The sequence below is a fragment of the Gorilla gorilla genome, chromosome 10 (assembly GCF_029281585.2).
Source record: "Gorilla gorilla gorilla isolate KB3781 chromosome 10, NHGRI_mGorGor1-v2.1_pri, whole genome shotgun sequence".
Taxonomy (NCBI): domain Eukaryota; kingdom Metazoa; phylum Chordata; class Mammalia; order Primates; family Hominidae; genus Gorilla; species Gorilla gorilla.
In genome coordinates this window covers 149207896-149229612 of record NC_073234.2, presented here as the reverse complement: position 1 = coordinate 149229612, position 21717 = coordinate 149207896, and the positions used below count along the sequence as shown (strand labels likewise).

Genomic DNA, 21717 nt, shown 5'->3' with positions numbered 1-21717 from the left:
CTCTGGGCCCTGACATTAAAACAACCCTAACCCTGGGCCCTGGCCCAAATTGTAATGAGGTCTGTTGGGCAAAATTCCATATAAGCATAGTATAAATTAATAAAGCAAATCGTGATAAATTAGTACGATTCACTTTCTGGAGTTTCTGACAATAAAAGTAAGGAAAATGCAGAACACAAAGACAGAGAGTAAAAAGAGAAATTAGGAAAGCTTTCTTCATGTTTAATAGGAAGACACTGGCCATGTTCGTGCAGCGGCAGTATGTCGTGACATGACATACCTTGGAGAGAAGTTAACAGATGAGGAAGTTGATAAAAATCATCAGAGAAGCAAAATACTGGTAGCGACACTCAAGGAAACCACGAAATTTCCATAACTTATGTCAGCAAAGTGGGAATATTGTACAGTGTGTGTTGAAGTTCCTATACAACATTGTTTATCTGCCGTTTGTTTGTTTGTAAGGAATGTATATACTAAAAGTTCTTCCTGCTGTCAAAAGAATATGTGTGAATAAGTCATTTTAACTTATTCTTCTGTTTTTCTTTTATCTTCCTGCCATCATCCCACAGCCTTACTTTAGAAATTTTTTCTTTAGAAAATTGAACAAGTGCTCCTTGTGGTGGCACATACCTCGAGGATGGGAGGCAGGGGTGGAAGGGTCACTTGAGGCCATTAGTTTGACACCAGCCTGGCCAACAAAGTGAGACCCCATGTCTGCAAAACAATTTAAAAATTAGCCAAGTATCGTCATGTATACCTACAGTCCCAGCTACCTCAACTTACGGAGAAAGTTCAGGGCCTGGAGAGAAGGCTGGGCGGCAGGAGCTGGGTCTAAAGAGGCCATTGTAACGATGGAGCTGTGCCTGTGGAGGCTGTTGTGAGGCAGTAGGCTCATCTGCGGAGACTGCCGTGAGGTAGGGTATGGGCCTCAATAGGCCATTGTGAGTCATGAGCTTGGTCTGTAGAGGCTGACTGGAGAGAGTTCTGGGCCTGGCGAGGCTGCCGGGAGGTAGGAGCTGGGCCAAAAGATTTAAGCACATTTACGTTTATTAGGCACTTCATTTCCATTATTACACTGGAATATATAATAAAATAATTATAGAACTCACCATAATGTAGAATCAGTGGGCGTGTTCAGCTTGTTTTCCTGAAACTGGATGGTCCCACCTGAGCGTGATGGGAGAAAGTGACAGATCAATAGGTATTAGATTCTCATAAGCACAGCGCAACCTAGATCCCTCACATGCACGGTTCACAACAGGGTGCGTTCTCCTATGAGAATCTAATGCTGCTGCTCATCTGAGAAGGTGGAGCTCAGGCGGGAATGTGAGCAAAGGGGAGTGGCTGTAAATACAGACGAAGCTTCCCTCACTCCCTCACTCGACACCACTCACCTGCTGTGTGGCTCCTTACGGCTCCATGGCTCAGGGATTGGGGACCCCTGCTCAAGTGCATCCAAAGCGACCCTTCCCACACCAGTCTTCATAGTAGTCAAGGGCAGCAACCACTTAGCTCCCAAGGCATGTGCCTCAGCTGGCATTACATCACAATCAACAGTAAGTGGTAGCTTGAGTCACTGTGAGGTCACTTCCTGGAAATCACCCTAACCCTGGGCCCTGACCCTAAAACCCTAACCCTGGGCCATGACCCTAAAACTCTAACACTGGGTCCTGACCCTAAAACCCTAACCCTGGGCCCTGACCCTAAAACCCTAACCCTGGGACATGGCCCTGAGCCTAAAACACTAACCCTGGGCCCTTGCGCTGAGCCTAATACCCTAACTGTGGGCCCTGGCCCTGACTGTAAAACCCTAACCATGGGACCTGGCCCTAAAAGAACCCTAACCCTGGGACCTGGCCATGACCCTAAAACAAGCCTAAACCTGGGCCCTAGCCCTGACCCTAAAACAACCCTAACCCTGGGCCCTGGCCCTGACCCTAAAACACGCCTAACCCTGGGCCCTGGACCTGACCCTAAAACAACCCTAACCCTGGGCACTGACCCTAAAACAACACTAACCCTGGGCACTGACCCAAAAATAACCCTAACCCTGGGCCCTGGCCCTGACCCTAAAAAAAGCCTAACCCTGGGCCCTGGCCCTGACCCTAAAACAACCCTAACCCTGGGCCCTGGCCCTAACCCTAAAACAAGCCTAAACCTGGGCCATGGCCCTGACCCTAAAACAAGCCTATCCCTGGGACCTGGCCCTGACCCTAAAAGAACCCTAACCCTGGGCCCTGTCCTTGACCATAAAACAAGAATAATCCTGGGCCCTGGCCCTGACCCTAAAACAAGCGTATCCGTAGGCCCTGGACCTGACCCTAATACAAGCCTAATACTTGGCCCTGGCCCTGACCCTAAAACAAGCCTAAACCTGGGCCCTAGCCCTGACCCTAAAACAACCCTAACCCTGGGCCCTGGCCCTGACCATAAAACAAGCCTATCCCTGGGCCCTGGACCTGACCCTAAAACAACCCTAACCCTGGGCCCTGGACCTGACCCTAAAACAACCCTAACCCTGGGCACTGACCCTAAAACATCCCTAACCCTGGGTACTGACCCTAAAATAACCATAACCCTGGGCCCTGGCCCTAACCCTAAAACAACCCTAACCCTGGGCCCTGGCCCTGACACTGAAACAACCCTTACCCTGGACCCTGGCCCTGACCCTAAAACAACCCTAACACTGGGCCCTGGCCCTGACACTGAAACAACCCTTACCCTGGGCCCTGGCCCTGACCCTAAAACACCCCTAAACCTGGGACCTGTCCCGGACCCTAAAACAACCCTGATGCTGGGCCCTGGCCCTGACCTAAAACAACCCTAACCCTGGGCCCTGGCCATGACCCTAAAACAACCCTAACCCTGGGCCCTGGCACTAAAATAAGCCTAACCCTGGGCCCAGGTCCTGAGCCTAAAACGACCCTAACCCTGCGCCTTGGCCCTGACGCTAAAACAACCCTAACGCTGGGCCCTGGCCCTGACCCTAAAACAACCCTAATCCTGGGCCCTGGCAATGACCCTAAAACAAGCCTAACCCTGGGCCCTGGCCCTGACCCAAAAACAAGCCTAACCCTGGGCCCTGGCCCTGACCCTAAAACAAGCCTAACCCTGGGACCTGGCCCTGACCCTAAAAAACCCTAACCCTGGGCCCTGTCCCTGACCCTAAAACAACCCTAACCCTCGGCCCTGGCCCTGACCCTAAAACAACCCTAATCCTGGGCCCTGGCGCTGACCTAAAACAAGCCTAACCCTGGGCCCTGGCCCTGACCCTAAAACAACCCTAACCCTGGGCCCTGGCAGTAAAACAAGCCTCACACTGGGCCCAGGTCCAGACCCTAAAACAACCCTAACCCTGGGCCCTGGCCCAGACCCTAAAACAGGCCTAACCCTGGGCCCTGGCCCTGACCCTAAAACAACCCTAACCCTGGGCCCTATCCCTGACCCTAAAACAAGCCTAACGCTCGGCCCTGGCCCTGACCCTAAAACAAGCCTAACCCTGGGCCCTGGCCCTGACCCTAAAACAAGCCTAAACCTGGGCCCTGGCCCTGACCCTAAAACAAACCTAACCCTGGGCCCTGGCCCTGACCCTAAAACAACCCTAACCCTGGGCCCTGGCACTAAAACAAGCCTAAACCTGGGCCCTGGCCCTGACCCTAAAACAAGCCTAATCCTGGGCCCTGGCCCTGAACCTACAACAACCCTAACGCTGGGCACTGGCCCTGACCCTAAAACAAGCCTAACCCTGGGCCCTGGCCCTCACCCTAAAACAACCCTAACCGTGGGCCCTGGCCCTGACCCTAAAACAAGCCTAACCCTGGGCCCTGGCCCTGACCCTAAAACAAGCCTAACCCTGGGCCCTGGCCCTGACCCTAAAACAACCCTAACCCTGGGCCCTGGCCCTGACCCTAAAACAACCCTAACCCTGGGCCCTGGCACTAAAACAAGCCTAAACCTGGGCCCAGATCCTGACCCTAAAACAACCGTAACCCTGGGCCCTGGCCCTGACCCTAAAACACCCCTAACCCTGGGCCCTGGGCCTGACCCTAAAACAACCCTAACCCTGGGCCCTGTCCTTGACCCTAAAACAAGCCTAATCCTGGGCCCTGGCCCTGACCCTAAAACAAGCCTAACCGTGGGCCCAGGACCTGACCCTAAAACAAGCCTAACCCTGGGCCCTGGCCCTGACCCTAAAACAACCCTAACCCTGGGCCCTGTCCCTGACCCTAAAACAAGCCTAACCCTGGGCCCTGGCCATGTCCTAAAACAACCCTAACCCTGGGCACTGACCCTAAAACAAGCCTAACCCTGGGCCCTGGCCCTAACCCTAAAACAACCCTAACCCTGGGCCCTGGCCCTGACACGGAAACAACCCTTACCCTGGACCCTGGCCCTGACCTTAAAACAACCCTAACCCTGGGCCCGGGCACTGACCCTAAAACAACCCTAATCCTGGACCCTGGCCCTGACCTAAAACAACCCTAAACCTGGACCCTGTCCCTGACCCTAAAACAACCGTAAACCTGGGCCCTGGCACTAAAACAAGACTAACACTGGGCCCAGGTCCTGACCCTAAAACAACCCTAACCCTGGGCCCTGGCCCTGACCCTAAAACAAGCCTAAGCCTGGGCCCTGGCCCTGACCCTAAAACAACCCTAACCCTGGGCCCTGTCCCTGACCCTAAAACAAGCCTAACGCTCGGCCCTGGCCCTGACCCTAAAACAAGCCTAACCCTGGGCCCTGGCCCTGTCCCTAAAACAAGCCTAAACCTGGGCCCTAGCCCTGACCCTAAAACAACCCTAACCCTGGGCCCTGGCCCTGACCCTAAAACAACCCTAACCCTGGGACCTGGCCCTGACCTAAAACAACCCTAACCCTGGGCCATGGCCCTGACCTAAAACAACCCTAAACCTGGGCCCTGGCCCTGACCCTAAAACAAGCCTAACCCTGGGCCCTCGCCCTGACCCTAAAAAAACCCTAACCCTGGGCCCTGGCCCTAACCCTGACCCTAAAACAACCCTAACCCTGGGACCTGGCTCAGACCCTAAAACAAGCCTAACCCTGGGCCCTGGCCCTGACCCTAAAACAAGCCTAACCCTGGGCCCAGGTCCTGACCCTAAAACAATCCTAACCCTGGGCCCTGGCCCTGACCCTAAAACAACCCTAACCCTGGGCCCTGGCCCTGAACTTAAAACAACCCTAACCCTGGGCCCTGGACCTTACCCTAAAACAACCCTAAACCTTGGCCCTGGCCCTGACCCTAAAACAACCCTAACCCTGGGCCCTGGCCCTGACCCTAAAACAAGCCTAACCCTGGGCCCTGGCCCTGACCCTAAAACAACCCTAACCCTGGGCCCTGACACTGACCCTAAAACAAACCTATCCCTGGGCCCTGACCCTGACCCTAAAATAAACCCAACCATGGGCACTAACCCTAAAACAATCCTAACCCTGGGCCCTGACCCTAAAACAACCCTAACCCTGGGACCTGGCCCTGACCTAAAACAACCCTAACCCTGGGCCCTGGCCCTGACCTAAAACAACCCTAACCCTGGGCCCTGGCCCTGACCCTAAAACAAGCCTAACCCTGGGACCTGGCCCTGACCTAAAACAACCCTAACGCTGGGCCCTGGCCCTGACTTAAAACAACCCTAACCCTGGGCCCTGGCCCTGACCCTAAAACAACCCTAACCCTGGGCCCTGGCACTAAAACAAGCCTAACCCTGGGCCCAGGTCCTGACCCTAAAACAACCCTAACCCTGGGCCCTGGCCCTGACCCTAAAACAACCCTAACCGTGGGCCCTGGCCCTGACCCTAAAACAAGCCTAACCCTGGGCCCTGGCCCTGACCCTAAAACAAGCCTAACCCTGGGCCCTGGCCCTGACCCTAAAACAACCCTAACCCTGGGCCCTGGCCCTGACCCTAAAACAACCCTAACCCTGGGCCCTGGCACTAAAACAAGCCTAAACCTGGGCCCAGATCCTGACCCTTAAACAACCGTAACCCTGGGCCCTGGCCCTGACCCTAAAACACCCCTAACCCTGGGCCCTGGGCCTGACCCTAAAACAACCCTAACCCTGGGCCCTGTCCTTGACCCTAAAACAAGCCTAATCCTGGGCCCTGGCCCTGACCCTAAAACAAGCCTAACCGTGGGCCCAGGACCTGACCCTAAAACAAGCCTAACCCTGGGCCCTGGCCCTGACCCTAAAACAACCCTAACCCTGGGCCCTGTCCCTGACCCTAAAACAAGCCTAACCCTGGGCCCTGGCCATGTCCTAAAACAACCCTAACCCTGGGCACTGACCCTAAAACAAGCCTAACCCTGGGCCCTGGCCCTAACCCAAAACAACCCTAACCCTGGGCCCTGGCCCTGACACGGAAACAACCCTTACCCTGGACCCTGGCCCTGACCTTAAAACAACCCTAACCCTGGGCCCGGGCACTGACCCTAAAACAACCCTAATCCTGGACCCTGGCCCTGACCTAAAACAACCCTAAACCTGGACCCTGTCCCTGACCCTAAAACAACCGTAAACCTGGGCCCTGGCACTAAAACAAGACTAACACTGGGCCCAGGTCCTGACCCTAAAACAACCCTAACCCTGGGCCCTGGCCCTGACCCTAAAACAAGCCTAAGCCTGGGCCCTGGCCCTGACCCTAAAACAACCCTAACCCTGGGCCCTGTCCCTGACCCTAAAACAAGCCTAACGCTCGGCCCTGGCCCTGACCCTAAAACAAGCCTAACCCTGGGCCCTGGCCCTGTCCCTAAAACAAGCCTAAACCTGGGCCCTAGCCCTGACCCTAAAACAACCCTAACCCTGGGCCCTGGCCCTGACCCTAAAACAACCCTAACCCTGGGACCTGGCCCTGACCTAAAACAACCCTAACACTGGGCCATGGCCCTGACCTAAAACAACCCTAAACCTGGGCCCTGGCCCTGACCCTAAAACAAGCCTAACCCTGGGCCCTCGCCCTGACCCTAAAAAAACCCTAACCCTGGGCCCTGGCCCTAACCCTGACCCTAAAACAACCCTAACCCTGGGACCTGGCTCAGACCCTAAAACAAGCCTAACCCTGGGCCCTGGCCCTGACCCTAAAACAAGCCTAACCCTGGGCCCAGGTCCTGACCCTAAAACAATCCTAACCCTGGGCCCTGGCCCTGACCCTAAAACAACCCTAACCCTGGGCCCTGGCCCTGAACTTAAAACAACCCTAACCCTGGGCCCTGGACCTTACCCTAAAACAACCCTAAACCTTGGCCCTGGCCCTGACCCTAAAACAACCCTAACCCTGGGCCCTGGCCCTGACCCTAAAACAAGCCTAACCCTGGGCCCTGGCCCTGACCCTAAAACAACCCTAACCCTGGGCCCTGACACTGACCCTAAAACAAACCTATCCCTGGGCCCTGACCCTGACCCTAAAATAAACCCAACCATGGGCACTAACCCTAAAACAATCCTAACCCTGGGCCCTGACCCTAAAACAACCCTAACCCTGGGACCTGGCCCTGACCTAAAACAACCCTAACCCTGGGCCCTGGCCCTGACGTAAAACAACCCTAACCCTGGGCCCTGGCCCTGACCCTAAAACAAGCCTAACCCTGGGACCTGGCCCTGACCTAAAACAACCCTAACGCTGGGCCCTAGCCCTGACTTAAAACAACCCTAACCCTGGGCCCTGGCCCTGACCCTAAAACAACCCTAACCCTGGGCCCTGGCACTAAAACAAGCCTAACCCTGGGCCCAGGTCCTGACCCTAAAACAACCCTAACCCTGGGCCCTGGCCCTGACCCTAAAACAACCCCAACCCTGGGTCCTGGCCCTGAACCTAAAACAAGCCTAACGCTGGGCCCTGGCCCTGACCCTAAAACAAGCCTAACCCTGGGCCCTGGCACTGACCCTAAAACAACCCTAACACTGGGCCCTGTCCCTCACCCTAAAACAAGCCTAACCCTGGGCCCTGGCCCTGACCCTAAAACAACCCTAACCCTGGGCCCTGGCCCTGACCCTAAAAGAAGCCTAACCCTGGGCCCTGGCCCTGACCCTAAAACAACCCTAACCCTGGGCCCTGGCCCTGACCCTAAAACAAGCCTAACCCTGGGCCCTGGCCCTGACCCTAAAACAAGCCTAACCCTGGGCCCTGGCCCAAATTGTAATGAGGTCTGTTGGGCAAAATTCCATATAAGCATAGTATAAATTAATAAAGCAAATCGTGATAAATTAGTACGATTCACTTTCTGGAGTTTCTGACAATAAAAGTAAGGAAAATGCAGAACACAAAGACAGAGAGTAAAAAGAGAAATTAGGAAAGCTTTCTTCATGTTTAATAGGAAGACACTGGCCGTGTTCGTGCAGCGGCAGTATGTCGTGACATGACATACCTTGGAGAGAAGTTAACAGATGAGGAAGTTGATAAAAATCATCAGAGAAGCAAAATACTGGTAGCGACACTCAAGGAAACCACGAAATTTCCATAACTTATGTCAGCAAAGTGGGAATATTGTACAGTGTGTGTTGAAGTTCCTATACAACATTGTTTATCTGCCCTTTGTTTGTTTGTAAGGAATGTATATACTAAAAGTTCTTCTTGCTGTCAAAAGAATATATGTGAATAAGTCATTTTAACTTATTCTTCTGTTTTTCTTTTATCTTCCTGCCATCATCCCACAGCCTTACTTTAGAAATTTTTTCTTTAGAAAATTGAACAAGTGCTCCTTGTGGTGGCACATACCTCGAGGATGGGAGGCAGGGGTGGAAGGGTCACTTGAGGCCATTAGTTTGACACCAGCCTGGCCAACAAAGTGAGACCCCATGTCTGCAAAACAATTTAAAAATTAGCCAAGTATCGTCATGTATACCTACAGTCCCAGCTACCTCAACTTACGGAGAAAGTTCAGGGCCTGGAGAGAAGGCTGGGCGGCAGGAGCTGGGTCTAAAGAGGCCATTGTAACGATGGAGCTGTGCCTGTGGAGGCTGCTGTGAGGCAGTAGGCTCATCTGCGGAGACTGCCGTGAGGTAGGGTATGGGCCTCAATAGGCCATTGTGAGTCATGAGCTTGGTCTGTAGAGGCTGACTGGAGAGAGTTCTGGGCCTGGCGAGGCTGCCGGGAGGTAGGAGCTGGGCCAAAAGATTTAAGCACATTTACGTTTATTAGGCACTTCATTTCCATTATTACACTGGAATATATAATAAAATAATTATAGAACTCACCATAATGTAGAATCAGTGGGCGTGTTAAGCTTGTTTTCCTGAAACTGGATGGTCCCACCTGAGCGTGATGGGAGAAAGTGACAGATCAATAGGTATTAGATTCTCATAAGCACAGCGCAACCTAGATCCCTCACATGCACGGTTCACAACAGGGTGCGTTCTCCTATGAGAATCTAATGCTGCTGCTCATCTGAGAAGGTGGAGCTCAGGCGGGAATGTGAGCAAAGGGGAGTGGCTGTAAATACAGACGAAGCTTCCCTCACTCCCTCACTCGACACCACTCACCTGCTGTGTGGCTCCTTACGGCTCCATGGCTCAGGGATTGGGGACCCCTGCTCAAGTGCATCCAAAGCGACCCTTCCCACACCAGTCTTCATAGTAGTCAAGGGCAGCAACCACTTAGCTCCCAAGGCATGTGCCTCAGCTGGCATTACATCACAATCAACAGTAAGTGGTAGCTTGAGTCACTGTGAGGTCACTTCCTGGAAATCACCCTAACCCTGGGCCCTGACCCTAAAACCCTAACCCTGGGCCATGACCCTAAAACTCTAACACTGGGTCCTGACCCTAAAACCCTAACCCTGGGCCCTGACCCTAAAACCCTAACCCTGGGACATGGCCCTGAGCCTAAAACCCTAACCCTGGGCCCTTGCGCTGAGCCTAATACCCTAACTGTGGGCCCTGGCCCTGACTGCAAAACCCTAACCATGGGACCTGGCCCTAAAAGAACCCTAACCCTGGAACCTGGCCGTGACCCTAAAACAAGCCTAAACCTGGGCCCTAGCCCTGACCCTAAAACAACCCTAACCCTGGGCCCTGGCCCTGACCCTAAAACACTCCTAACCCTGGGCCGTGGACCTGACCCTAAAACAACCCTAACCCTGGGCACTGACCCTAGAACAACACTAACCCTGGGCACTGACCCTAAAATAACCCTAACCCTGGGCCCTGGCCCTGAACCTAAAAAAAGCCTAACCCTGGGCCCTGGCCCTGACCCTAAAACAACTCTAACCCTTGGCCCTGGCCCTGACCCTAAAACAACCCTATCCCTGGGCCCAGGCCCTGACCCTACAGCAAGCCTAACCCTGGGCCCTGGCCCTAACCCTAAAACAAGCCTAACCCTGGGCCCTGGCACTAAAACAAGCCTAACCCTTGGCCCAGGTCCTGACCCTAAAACAACCTTAACCCTGGGCCCTAGCCCTGACCCTAAAACAAGCCTAACACTGGGCCCTGGCCCTGACCCTAAAACAAGCCTAACCGTGGGCGCTCAACCTGACCCTAAAACAAGCCTAACCCTAGGCCCTGGCCCTGACCCTAAAACAACCCTAAACGTGGGCCCTGGCCCTGACCCTAAAACAACCCTATCCCTGGGCCCTGGCCCTGACCTAAAACAACCCTAACCCTGGGCCCTGGCCAGACCCTAAAACAACCCTAACCCTTGGCCCTTGCACTAAATCAACCCTAAACCTGCGCCAAGGACCTGACCCTATAACAACCCTAACCCTGGGCCCTGACCCTGAAACAACCCTAACCCAGGGCCCTGACCCTGAAACAACCCTAACCCTGGGCCCTGACCTTGAAACAACCCTAACCCTGGTCCCTGACCCTGAAACAACCCTAACCCTGGGCCCTGACCCTAAAACAACCAAAACCCTGGGCCCTCACCCTGAAAAAACCCTAACCCTGGGCCCTGACCCTGAAACAACCCTAACTCAGGGCCCTGATCCTGAAACAACCCTAACACTGGGCCCTGGCCCTGACCGTACAACAACCCTAAACCTGGGCCCTGGCCCTGACCCTAAATCAACCCTCAACCTGGGCCCTGGCCCGGACCCTTAATTAACCCTAACCCTGGGCCATGGACCTGAGCCTAAAACCCTAACCCGAGGCCCTGGCCCTGAGCCTAAAACCCTAACTCTGGGCCCTGACCCTAAAACAACCCTAACCCTGGGCCCTGGCCCTGACCCTAAAACAAACCTAACACTGGGCCCTGGCCCTGACCCTAAAACAACCCTAACCCTGGGCCCTGGTCCTGACCCTAAAACAACCCTAACCCTGGGCCCTGGCCCTGACCCTATAACAACCCTAACCCTGGGCCCTGGCCCTGACCCTAAAACAACCCTAACCATGGGCCCTGGCCCTGAGCCTAAAACAACCCTAACCCTGGGCCCTGGCCCTGACTCTAAAACACTAACCCTGGGCCCTGGCCCTGAGCCTAAAACCCTAACCCTGGGCCCTGACCCTGATCCTAAAACCCTAACCCTGGGCCCTAGCCCTGAGCCTAAAACCCTAACCCTGGGCCCTGGCCCTGAGCCTAAAACCCTAACCCTGGGCCCTGGCCCTTACCCTAAAACCCTAACCCTGGGCCCTGACCCTGATCCTAAAAATCTAATCGTGGGTCCTGACCCTAAAACAACCCTACCCTGGGCCCTGACCCTAAAACAACCCCAACCCTGGGCCCTGACCCTAAAACAACCCTAACACTGGGCCCTGACCCTAAAACAACACTAACCCTGGGCCCTGACCCTAAAACAACACTAACCCTGGGCCCTGACCCTAAAACAACCCTAACCCTGGGCCCTGACCCTTAAACAACCCTAACCCTGGGCCCTGACCCTAAAACAACCCTAACCCTGGGCCCTGACCCTAAAACAACCCTAACTCTGGGCCCTGACATTAAAACAACCCTAACCCTGGGCCCTGGCCCAAATTGTATTGAGGTCTGTTGGGCAAAATTCCATATAAGCATAGTATAAATTAATAAAGCAAATCGTGATAAATTAGTACGATTCACTTTCTGGAGTTTCTGACAATAAAAGTAAGGAAAATGCAGAACACAAAGACAGAGAGTAAAAAGAGAAATTAGGAAAGCTTTCTTCATGTTTAATAGGAAGACACTGGCCGTGTTCGTGCAGCGGCAGTATGTCGTGACATGACATACCTTGGAGAGAAGTTAACAGATGAGGAAGTTGATAAAAATCATCAGAGAAGCAAAATACTGGTAGCGACACTCAAGGAAACCACGAAATTTCCATAACTTATGTCAGCAAAGTGGGAATATTGTACAGTGTGTGTTGAAGTTCCTATACAACATTGTTTATCTGCCGTTTGTTTGTTTGTAAGGAATGTATATACTAAAAGTTCTTCCTGCTGTCAAAAGAATATGTGTGAATAAGTCATTTTAACTTATTCTTCTGTTTTTCTTTTATCTTCCTGCCATCATCCCACAGCCTTACTTTAGAAATTTTTTCTTTAGAAAATTGAACAAGTGCTCCTTGTGGTGGCACATACCTCGAGGATGGGAGGCAGGGGTGGAAGGGTCACTTGAGGCCATTAGTTTGACACCAGCCTGGCCAACAAAGTGAGACCCCATGTCTGCAAAACAATTTAAAAATTAGCCAAGTATCGTCATGTATACCTACAGTCCCAGCTACCTCAACTTACGGAGAAAGTTCAGGGCCTGGAGAGAAGGCTGGGCGGCAGGAGCTGGGTCTAAAGAGGCCATTGTAACGATGGAGCTGTGCCTGTGGAGGCTGTTGTGAGGCAGTAGGCTCATCTGCGGAGACTGCCGTGAGGTAGGGTATGGGCCTCAATAGGCCATTGTGAGTCATGAGCTTGGTCTGTAGAGGCTGACTGGAGAGAGTTCTGGGCCTGGCGAGGCTGCCGGGAGGTAGGAGCTGGGCCAAAAGATTTAAGCACATTTACGTTTATTAGGCACTTCATTTCCATTATTACACTGGAATATATAATAAAATAATTATAGAACTCACCATAATGTAGAATCAGTGGGCGTGTTCAGCTTGTTTTCCTGAAACTGGATGGTCCCACCTGAGCGTGATGGGAGAAAGTGACAGATCAATAGGTATTAGATTCTCATAAGCACAGCGCAACCTAGATCCCTCACATGCACGGTTCACAACAGGGTGCGTTCTCCTATGAGAATCTAATGCTGCTGCTCATCTGAGAAGGTGGAGCTCAGGCGGGAATGTGAGCAAAGGGGAGTGGCTGTAAATACAGACGAAGCTTCCCTCACTCCCTCACTCGACACCACTCACCTGCTGTGTGGCTCCTTACGGCTCCATGGCTCAGGGATTGGGGACCCCTGCTCAAGTGCATCCAAAGCGACCCTTCCCACACCAGTCTTCATAGTAGTCAAGGGCAGCAACCACTTAGCTCCCAAGGCATGTGCCTCAGCTGGCATTACATCACAATCAACAGTAAGTGGTAGCTTGAGTAACTGTGAGGTCACTTCCTGGAAATCACCCTAACCCTGGGCCCTGACCCTAAAACCCTAACCCTGGGCCCTGACCCTAAAACCCTAACCCTGGGCCCTGACCGTAAACACCTAACCCTGGGCCCAGGCCCAGACCCTAAAACCCTAACCCTGGGACATGGCCCTGAGCCTAAAACCCTAACCCTGGGCCCTTGCGCTGAGCCTAATACCCTAACTGTGGGCCCTGGCCCTGACTGTAAAACCCTAACCATGGGACCTGGCCCTAAAAGAACCCTAACCCTGGAACCTGGCCGTGACCCTAAAACAAGCCTAAACCTGGGCCCTAGCCCTGACCCTAAAACAACCCTAACCCTGGGCCCTGGACCTGACCCTAAAACAACCCTAACCCTGGGCACTCACCCTAAAACAACACTAACCCTGGGCACTGACACTAAAATAACCCTAACCCTGGGCCCTGGCCCTGACCCTAAAAAAAGCCTAACCCTGGGCCCTGGCCCTGACCCTAAAACAACCCTAACCCTGGGCCCTGGCCCTAACCCTAAAACAAGCCTAAACCTGGGCCATGGCCCTGACCCTAAAACAAGCCTATCCCTGGGACCTGGCCCTGACCCTAAAAGAACCCTAACCCTGGGCCCTGCCCTTGACCATAAAACAAGAATAATCCTGGGCCCTGGCCCTGACCCTAAAACAAGCGTATCCGTAGGCCCTGGACCTGACCCTAATACAAGCCTAATACTTGGCCCTGGCCCTGACCCTAAAACAAGCCTAAACCTGGGCCCTAGCCCTGACCCTAAAACAACCCTAACCCTGGGCCCTGGCCCTGACCATAAAACAAGCCTATCCCTGGGCCCTGGACCTGACCCTAAAACAACCCTAACCCTGGGCCCTGGACCTGACCCTAAAACAACCCTAACCCTGGGCACTGACCCTAAAACATCCCTAACCCTGGGTACTGACCCTAAAATAACCATAACCCTGGGCCCTGGCCCTAACCCTAAAACAACCCTAACCCTGGGCCCTGGCCCTGACACTGAAACAACCCTTACCCTGGACCCTGGCCCTGACCCTAAAACAACCCTAACCCTGGGCCCTGGCACTAAAATAAGCCTAACCCTGGGCCCAGGTCCTGAGCCTAAAACGACCCTAACCCTGCGCCTTGGCCCTGACGCTAAAACAACCCTAACGCTGGGCCCTGGCCCTGACCCTAAAACAACCCTAATCCTGGGCCCTGGCAATGACCCTAAAACAAGCCTAACCCTGGGCCCTGGCCCTGACCCAAAAACAAGCCTAACCCTGGGCCCTGGCCCTGACCCTAAAACAAGCCTAACCCTGGGACCTGGCCCTGACCCTAAAACAACCCTAACCCTGGGCCCTGTCCCTGACCCTAAAACAACCCTAACCCTCGGCCCTGGCCCTGACCCTAAAACAACCCTAATCCTGGGCCCTGGCGCTGACCTAAAACAAGCCTAACCCTGGGCCCTGGCCCTGACCCTAAAACAACCCTAACCCTGGGCCCTGGCAGTAAAACAAGCCTCACACTGGGCCCAGGTCCAGACCCTAAAACAACCCTAACCCTGGGCCCTGGCCCAGACCCTAAAACAGGCCTAACCCTGGGCCCTGGCCCTGACCCTAAAACAACGCTAACCCTGGGCCCTATCACTGACCCTAAAACAAGCCTAACGCTCGGCCCTGGCCCTGACCCTAAAACAAGCCTAACCCTGGGCCCTGGCCCTGACCCTAAAACAAGCCTAAACCTGGGCCCTGGCCCTGACCCTAAAACAAACCTAACCCTGGGCCCTGGCCCTGACCCTAAAACAACCCTAACCGTGGGCCCTGGCACTAAAACAAGCCTAAACCTGGGCCCTGGCACTGACCCTAAAACAAGCCTAATCCTGGGCCCTGGCCCTGAACCTACAACAACCCTAACGCTGGGCACTGGCCCTGACCCTAAAACAAGCCTAACCCTGGTCCCTGGCCCTCACCCTAAAACAACCCTAACCATGGGCCCTGGCCCTGACCCTAAAACAAGCCTAACCCTGGGCCCTGGCCCTGACCCTAAAACAAGCCTAACCCTGGGCCCTGGCCCTGACCCTAAAACAACCCTAACCCTGGGCCCTGGCCCTGACCCTAAAACAACCCTAACCCTGGGCCCTGGCACTAAAACAAGCCTAAACCTGGGCCCAGATCCTGACCCTAAAACAACCGTAACCCTGGGCCCTGGCCTTGACCCTAAAACACCCCTAACCCTGGGCCCTGGGCCTGACCCTAAAACAACCCTAACCCTGGGCCCTGTCCTTGACCCTAAAACAAGCCTAATCCTGGGCCCTGGCCCTGACCCTAAAACAAGCCTAACCGTGGGCCCAGGACCTGACCCTAAAACAAGCCTAACCCTGGGCCCTGGCCCTGACCCTAAAACAACCCTAACCCTGGGCCCTATCCCTGACCCAAAAACAAGCCTAACCCTGGGCCCTGGCCATGTCCAAAAACAACCCTAACCCTGGGCACTGACCCTAAAACAAGCCTAACCCTGGATCCTGGCCCTAACCCTAAAACAACCCTAACCCTGGGCCCTGGCCCTGACACGGAAACAACCCTTACCCTGGACCCTGGCCCTGACCTTAAAACAACCCTAACCCTGGGCCCGGGCACTGACCCTAAAACAACCCTAATCCTGGGCCCTGGCCCTGACCTAAAACAACCCTAAACCTGGACCCTGTCCCTGACCCTAAAACAACCGTAAACCTGGTCCCTGGCACTAAAACAAGCCTAACACTGGGCCCAGGTCCTGACCCTAAAACAACCCTAACCCTGTGCCCTGGCCCTGACCCTAAAACAAGCCTAAGCCTGGGCCCTGGCCCTGACCCTAAAACAACCCTAACCCTGGGCCCTGTCCCTGACCCTAAAACAAGCCTAACGCTCGGCCCTGGCCCTGACCCTAAAACAAGCCTAACCCTGGGCCCTGGCCCTGTCCCTAAAACAAGCCTAAACCTGGGCCCTAGCCCTGACCCTAAAACAACCCTAACCCTGGGCCCTGGCCCTGACCCTAAAACAACCCTAACCCTGGGACCTGGCCCTGACCTAAAACAACCCTAACACTGGGCCATGGCCCTGACCTAAAACAACCCTAAACCTGGGCCCTGGCCCTGACCCTAAATCAAGCCTAACCCTGGGCCCTCGCCCTGACCCTAAAAAAACCCTAACCCTGGGCCCTGGCCCTAACCCTGACCCTAAAACAACCCTAACCCTGGGACCTGGCTCAGACCCTAAAACAAGCCTAACCCTGGGCCCTGGCCCTGACCCTAAAACAAGCCTAACCCTGGGCCCAGGTCCTGACCCTAAAACAATCCTAACCCTGGGCCCTGGCCCTGACCCTAAAACAACCCTAACCCAGGGCCCTGGCCCTGAACTTAAAACAACCCTAACCCTGGGCCCTGGACCTTACCCTAAAACAACCCTAAACCTTGGCCCTGGCCCTGACCCTAAAACAACCCTAACCCTGGGCCCTGGCCCTGACCCTAAAACAAGCCTAACCCTGGGCCCTAGCCCTGACCCTAAAACAACCCTAACCCTGGGCCCTGACACTGACCCTATAACAAACCTATCCCTGGGCCCTGACCCTGACCCTAAAATAAACCCAACCATGGGCACTAACCCTAAAACAATCCTAACCCTGGGCCCTGACCCTAAAACAACCCTAACCCTGGGACCTGGCCCTGACCTAAAACAACCCTAACCCTGGGCCCTGGCACTGACCTAAAACAACCCTAACCCTGGGCCCTGGCCCTGACCCTAAAACAAGCCTAACCCTGGGACCTGGCCCTGACCTAAAACAACACTAACGCTGGGCCCTGGCCCTGACTTAAAACAACCCTAACCCTGGGCCCTGGCCCTGACCCTAAAACAACCCTAACCCTGGGCCCTGGCACTAAAACAAGCCTAACCCTGGGCCCAGGTCCTTACCCTAAAACAACCCTAACCCTGGGCCCTGGCCCTGACCCTAAAACAACCCGAACCCTGGGTCCTGGCCCTGAACCTAAAACAAGCCTAACACTGGGCCCTGGCCCTGACCCTAAAACAAGCCTAACCCTGGGCCCTGGCACTGACCCTAAAACAACCCTAACCCTGGGCCCTGTCCCTCACCCTAAAACAAGCCTAACCCTGGGCCCTGGCCCTGACCCTAAAACAACCCTAACCCTGGGCCCTAGCCCTGACCCTAAAAGAAGCCTAACCCTGGGCCCTGGCCCTGATCCTAAAACAACCCTAACCCTGGGCCCTGGCCCTGACCCTAAAACAAGCCTAACCCTGGGCCCTGGCCCTGACCCTAAAACAAGCCTAACCCTGGGCCCTGGCCCTGACCCTAAAACAAGCCTAACCCTGGGCCCTGACCCTGACCCTAAACCAAGCCTAACCCTGGGCCCTGGCCCTGACCCTAAAACAAGCCTAACCCTGGGCCCTGGCCCTGACCCTAAAACAAGCCTAACCCTGGGCCCTGCCCTGACCGTAAAACAACCCTAACGCTGGGCCCTGTCCCAGACCCTAAAACACCCCTTAACCGGGGCCCTGGCCCTGACCTTAAAACAACCCTAATGATGGGCCCTGGCACTGACCTAAAACAACCCTGACCCTGGGCCCTGGCCCTGACCCTAAAACAACCCGAACCCTGGGCCCTGGCACTAAAACAAGCCTAACACTGGGCCCAGGTCCTGACCCTAAAACAACCCTAACCCTGGGCCCTGGCCCTGACCCTAAAACAAGCCTAAGCCTGGGCCCTGGCCCTGACCCTAAAACAACCCTAACCCTGGGCCCTGTCCCTGACCCTAAAACAAGCCTAACGCTCGGCCCTGGCCCTGACCCTAAAACAAGCCTAACCCTGGGCCCTCGCCCTGTCCCTAAAACAAGCCTAAACCTGGGCCCTAGCCCTGACCCTAAAACAACCCTAACCCTGGGCCCTGGCACTGACCCTAAAACAACCCTAACCCTGGGACCTGACCCTGACCTAAAACAACCCTAACCCTGGGCTATGGCCCTGACCTAAAACAACCCTAAACCTGGGCCCTGGCACTGACCCTAAAACAAGCCTAACCCTGGGCCCTAGCCCTGACCCTAAAAAAAACCTAACCCTGGGCCCTGGCCCTAACCCTGACCCTAAAACAACCCTAACCCTGGGACCTGGCTCTGACCCTAAAACAAGCCTAACCCTGGGCCCTGGCCCTGACCCTAAAACAAGCCTAACCCTGGGCCCAGGTCCTGACCCTAAAACAATCCTAACCCTGGGCCCTGGCCCTGACCCTAAAACAACCCTAACCCTGGGCCCTGGCCCTGAATTTAAAACAACCCTAACCCTGGGCCCTGGACCTTACCCTAAAACAACCCTAAACCTTGGCCCTGGCCCTGACCCTAAAACAACCCCAACCCTGGGCCCTGACCCTAAAACAACCCTAACACTGGGCCCTGACCCTAAAACAACACTAACCCTGGGCCCTGACCCTAAAACAACACTAACCCTGGGCCCTGACCCTAAAACAACCCTAACCCTGGGCCCTGACCCTTAAACAACCCTAACCCTGGGCCCTGACCCTAAAACAACCCTAACCCTGGGCCCTGACATTAAAACAACCCTAACCCTGGGCCCTGGCCCAAATTGTAATGAGGTCTGTTGGGCAAAATTCCATATAAGCATAGTATAAATTAATAAAGCAAATCGTGATAAATTAGTACGATTCACTTTCTGGAGTTTCTGACAATAAAAGTAAGGAAAATGCAGAACACAAAGACAGAGAGTAAAAAGAGAAATTAGGAAAGCTTTCTTCATGTTTAATAGGAAGACACTGGCCGTGTTCGTGCAGCGGCAGTATGTCGTGACATGACATACCTTGGAGAGAAGTTAACAGATGAGGAAGTTGATAAAAATCATCAGAGAAGCAAAATACTGGTAGCGACACTCAAGGAAACCACGAAATTTCCATAACTTATGTCAGCAAAGTGGGAATATTGTACAGTGTGTGTTGAAGTTCCTATACAACATTGTTTATCTGCCGTTTGTTTGTTTGTAAGGAATGTATATACTAAAAGTTCTTCTTGCTGTCAAAAGAATATGTGTGAATAAGTCATTTTAACTTATTCTTCTGTTTTTCTTTTATCTTCCTGCCATCATCCCACAGCCTTACTTTAGAAATTTTTTCTTTAGAAAATTGAACAAGTGCTCCTTGTGTTGGCACATACCTCGAGGATGGGAGGCAGGGGTGGAAGGGTCACTTGAGGCCATTAGTTTGACAGCAGCCTGGCCAACAAAGTGAGACCCCATGTCTGCAAAACAATTTAAAAATTAGCCAAGTATCGTCATGTATACCTACAGTCCCAGCTACCTCAACTTACGGAGAAAGTTCAGGGCCTGGAGAGAAGGCTGGGCGGCAGGAGCTGGGTCTAAAGAGGCCATTGTAACGATGGAGCTGTGCCTGTGGAGGCTGTTGTGAGGCAGTAGGCTCATCTGCGGAGACTGCCGTGAGGTAGGGTATGGGCCTCAATAGGCCATTGTGAGTCATGAGCTTGGTCTGTAGAGGCTGACTGGAGAGAGTTCTGGGCCTGGCGAGGCTGCCGGGAGGTAGGAGCTGGGCCAAAAGATTTAAGCACATTTACGTTTATTAGGCACTTCATTTCCATTATTACACTGGAATATATAATAAAATAATTATAGAACTCACCATAATGTAGAATCAGTGGGCGTGTTAAGCTTGTTTTCCTGAAACTGGATGGTCCCACCTGAGCGTGATGGGAGAAAGTGACAGATCAATAGGTATTAGATTCTCATAAGCACAGCGCAACCTAGATCCCTCACATGCACGGTTCACAACAGGGTGCGTTCTCCTATGAGAATCTAATGCTGCTGCTCATCTGAGAAGGTGGAGCTCAGGCGGGAATGTGAGCAAAGGGGAGTGGCTGTAAATACAGACGAAGCTTCCCTCACTCCCTCACTCGACACCACTCACCTGCTGTGTGGCTCCTTACGGCTCCATGGCTCAGGGATTGGGGACCCCTGCTCAAGTGCATCCAAAGCGACCCTTCCCACACCAGTCTTCATAGTAGTCAAGGGCAGCAACCACTTAGCTCCCAAGGCATGTGCCTCAGCTGGCATTACATCACAATCAACAGTAAGTGGTAGCTTGAGTCACTGTGAGGTCACTTCCTGGAAATCACCCTAACCCTGGGCCCTGACCCTAAAACCCTAACCCTGGGCCATGACCCTAAAACTCTAACACTGGGTCCTGACCCTAAAACCCTAACCCTGGGCCCTGACCCTAAAACCCTAACCCTGGGACATGGCCCTGAGCCTAAAACCCTAACCCTGGGCCCTTGCACTGAGCCTAATACCCTAACTGTGGGCCCTGGCCCTGACTGTAAAACCCTAACCATGGGACCTGGCCCTAAAAGAACCCTAACCCTGGGACCTGGCCATGACCCTAAAACAAGCCTAAACCTGGGCCCTAGCCCTGACCCTAAAACAACCCTAACCCTGGGCCCTGGCCCTGACCCTAAAACACGCCTAACCCTGGGCCCTGGACCTGACCCTAAAACAACCCTAACCCTGGGCACTGACCCTAAAACAACACTAACCCTGGGCACTGACCCAAAAATAACCCTAACCCTGGGCCCTGGCCCTGACCCTAAAAAAAGCCTAACCCTGGGCCCTGGCCCTGACCCTAAAACAACCCTAACCCTGGGCCCTGGCCCTAACCCTAAAACAAGCCTAAACCTGGGCCATGGCCCTGACCCTAAAACAAGCCTATCCCTGGGACCTGGCCCTGACCCTAAAAGAACCCTAACCCTGGGCCCTGTCCTTGACCATAAAACAAGAATAATCCTGGGCCCTGGCCCTGACCCTAAAACAAGCGTATCCGTAGGCCCTGGACCTGACCCTAATACAAGCCTAATACTTGGCCCTGGCCCTGACCCTAAAACAAGCCTAAACCTGGGCCCTAGCCCTGACCCTAAAACAACCCTAACCCTGGGCCCTGGCCCTGACCATAAAACAAGCCTATCCCTGGGCCCTGGACCTGACCCTAAAACAACCCTAACCCTGGGCCCTGGACCTGACCCTAAAACAACCCTAACCCTGGGCACTGACCCTAAAACATCCCTAACCCTGGGTACTGACCCTAAAATAACCATAACCCTGGGCCCTGGCCCTAACCCTAAAACAACCCTAACCCTGGGCCCTGGCCCTGACACTGAAACAACCCTTACCCTGGACCCTGGCCCTGACCCTAAAACAACCCT

General features: G+C 54.0%; 1 long non-coding RNA gene across 3 annotated transcripts in view; it reads right to left on the bottom strand.

Annotated features, from left to right (window-relative positions):
- Nucleotides 1-20271, bottom strand: part of LOC129525786 (uncharacterized) — a 49119-nt gene extending 28848 nt beyond the window's left edge. Inside the window, exons 1-8 of one of the 3 annotated variants that reach the window (XR_010129461.1) lie at nucleotides 20145-20271; nucleotides 19819-20051; nucleotides 12980-13037; nucleotides 12654-12886; nucleotides 9210-9267; nucleotides 8884-9116; nucleotides 1110-1167; nucleotides 784-1016 (exon numbers count right to left, since the gene is read on the bottom strand). This is a non-coding gene — a long non-coding RNA (uncharacterized lncRNA). The remainder of the gene's footprint in view (nucleotides 1-783; nucleotides 1017-1109; nucleotides 1168-8883; nucleotides 9117-9209; nucleotides 9268-12653; nucleotides 12887-12979; nucleotides 13038-19818; nucleotides 20052-20144) is intronic. The other 2 variants (XR_010129460.1, XR_008670254.2) reach the window with 2 other exon arrangements.
- Between the last annotated feature and the right edge of the window lie 1446 nt (nucleotides 20272-21717).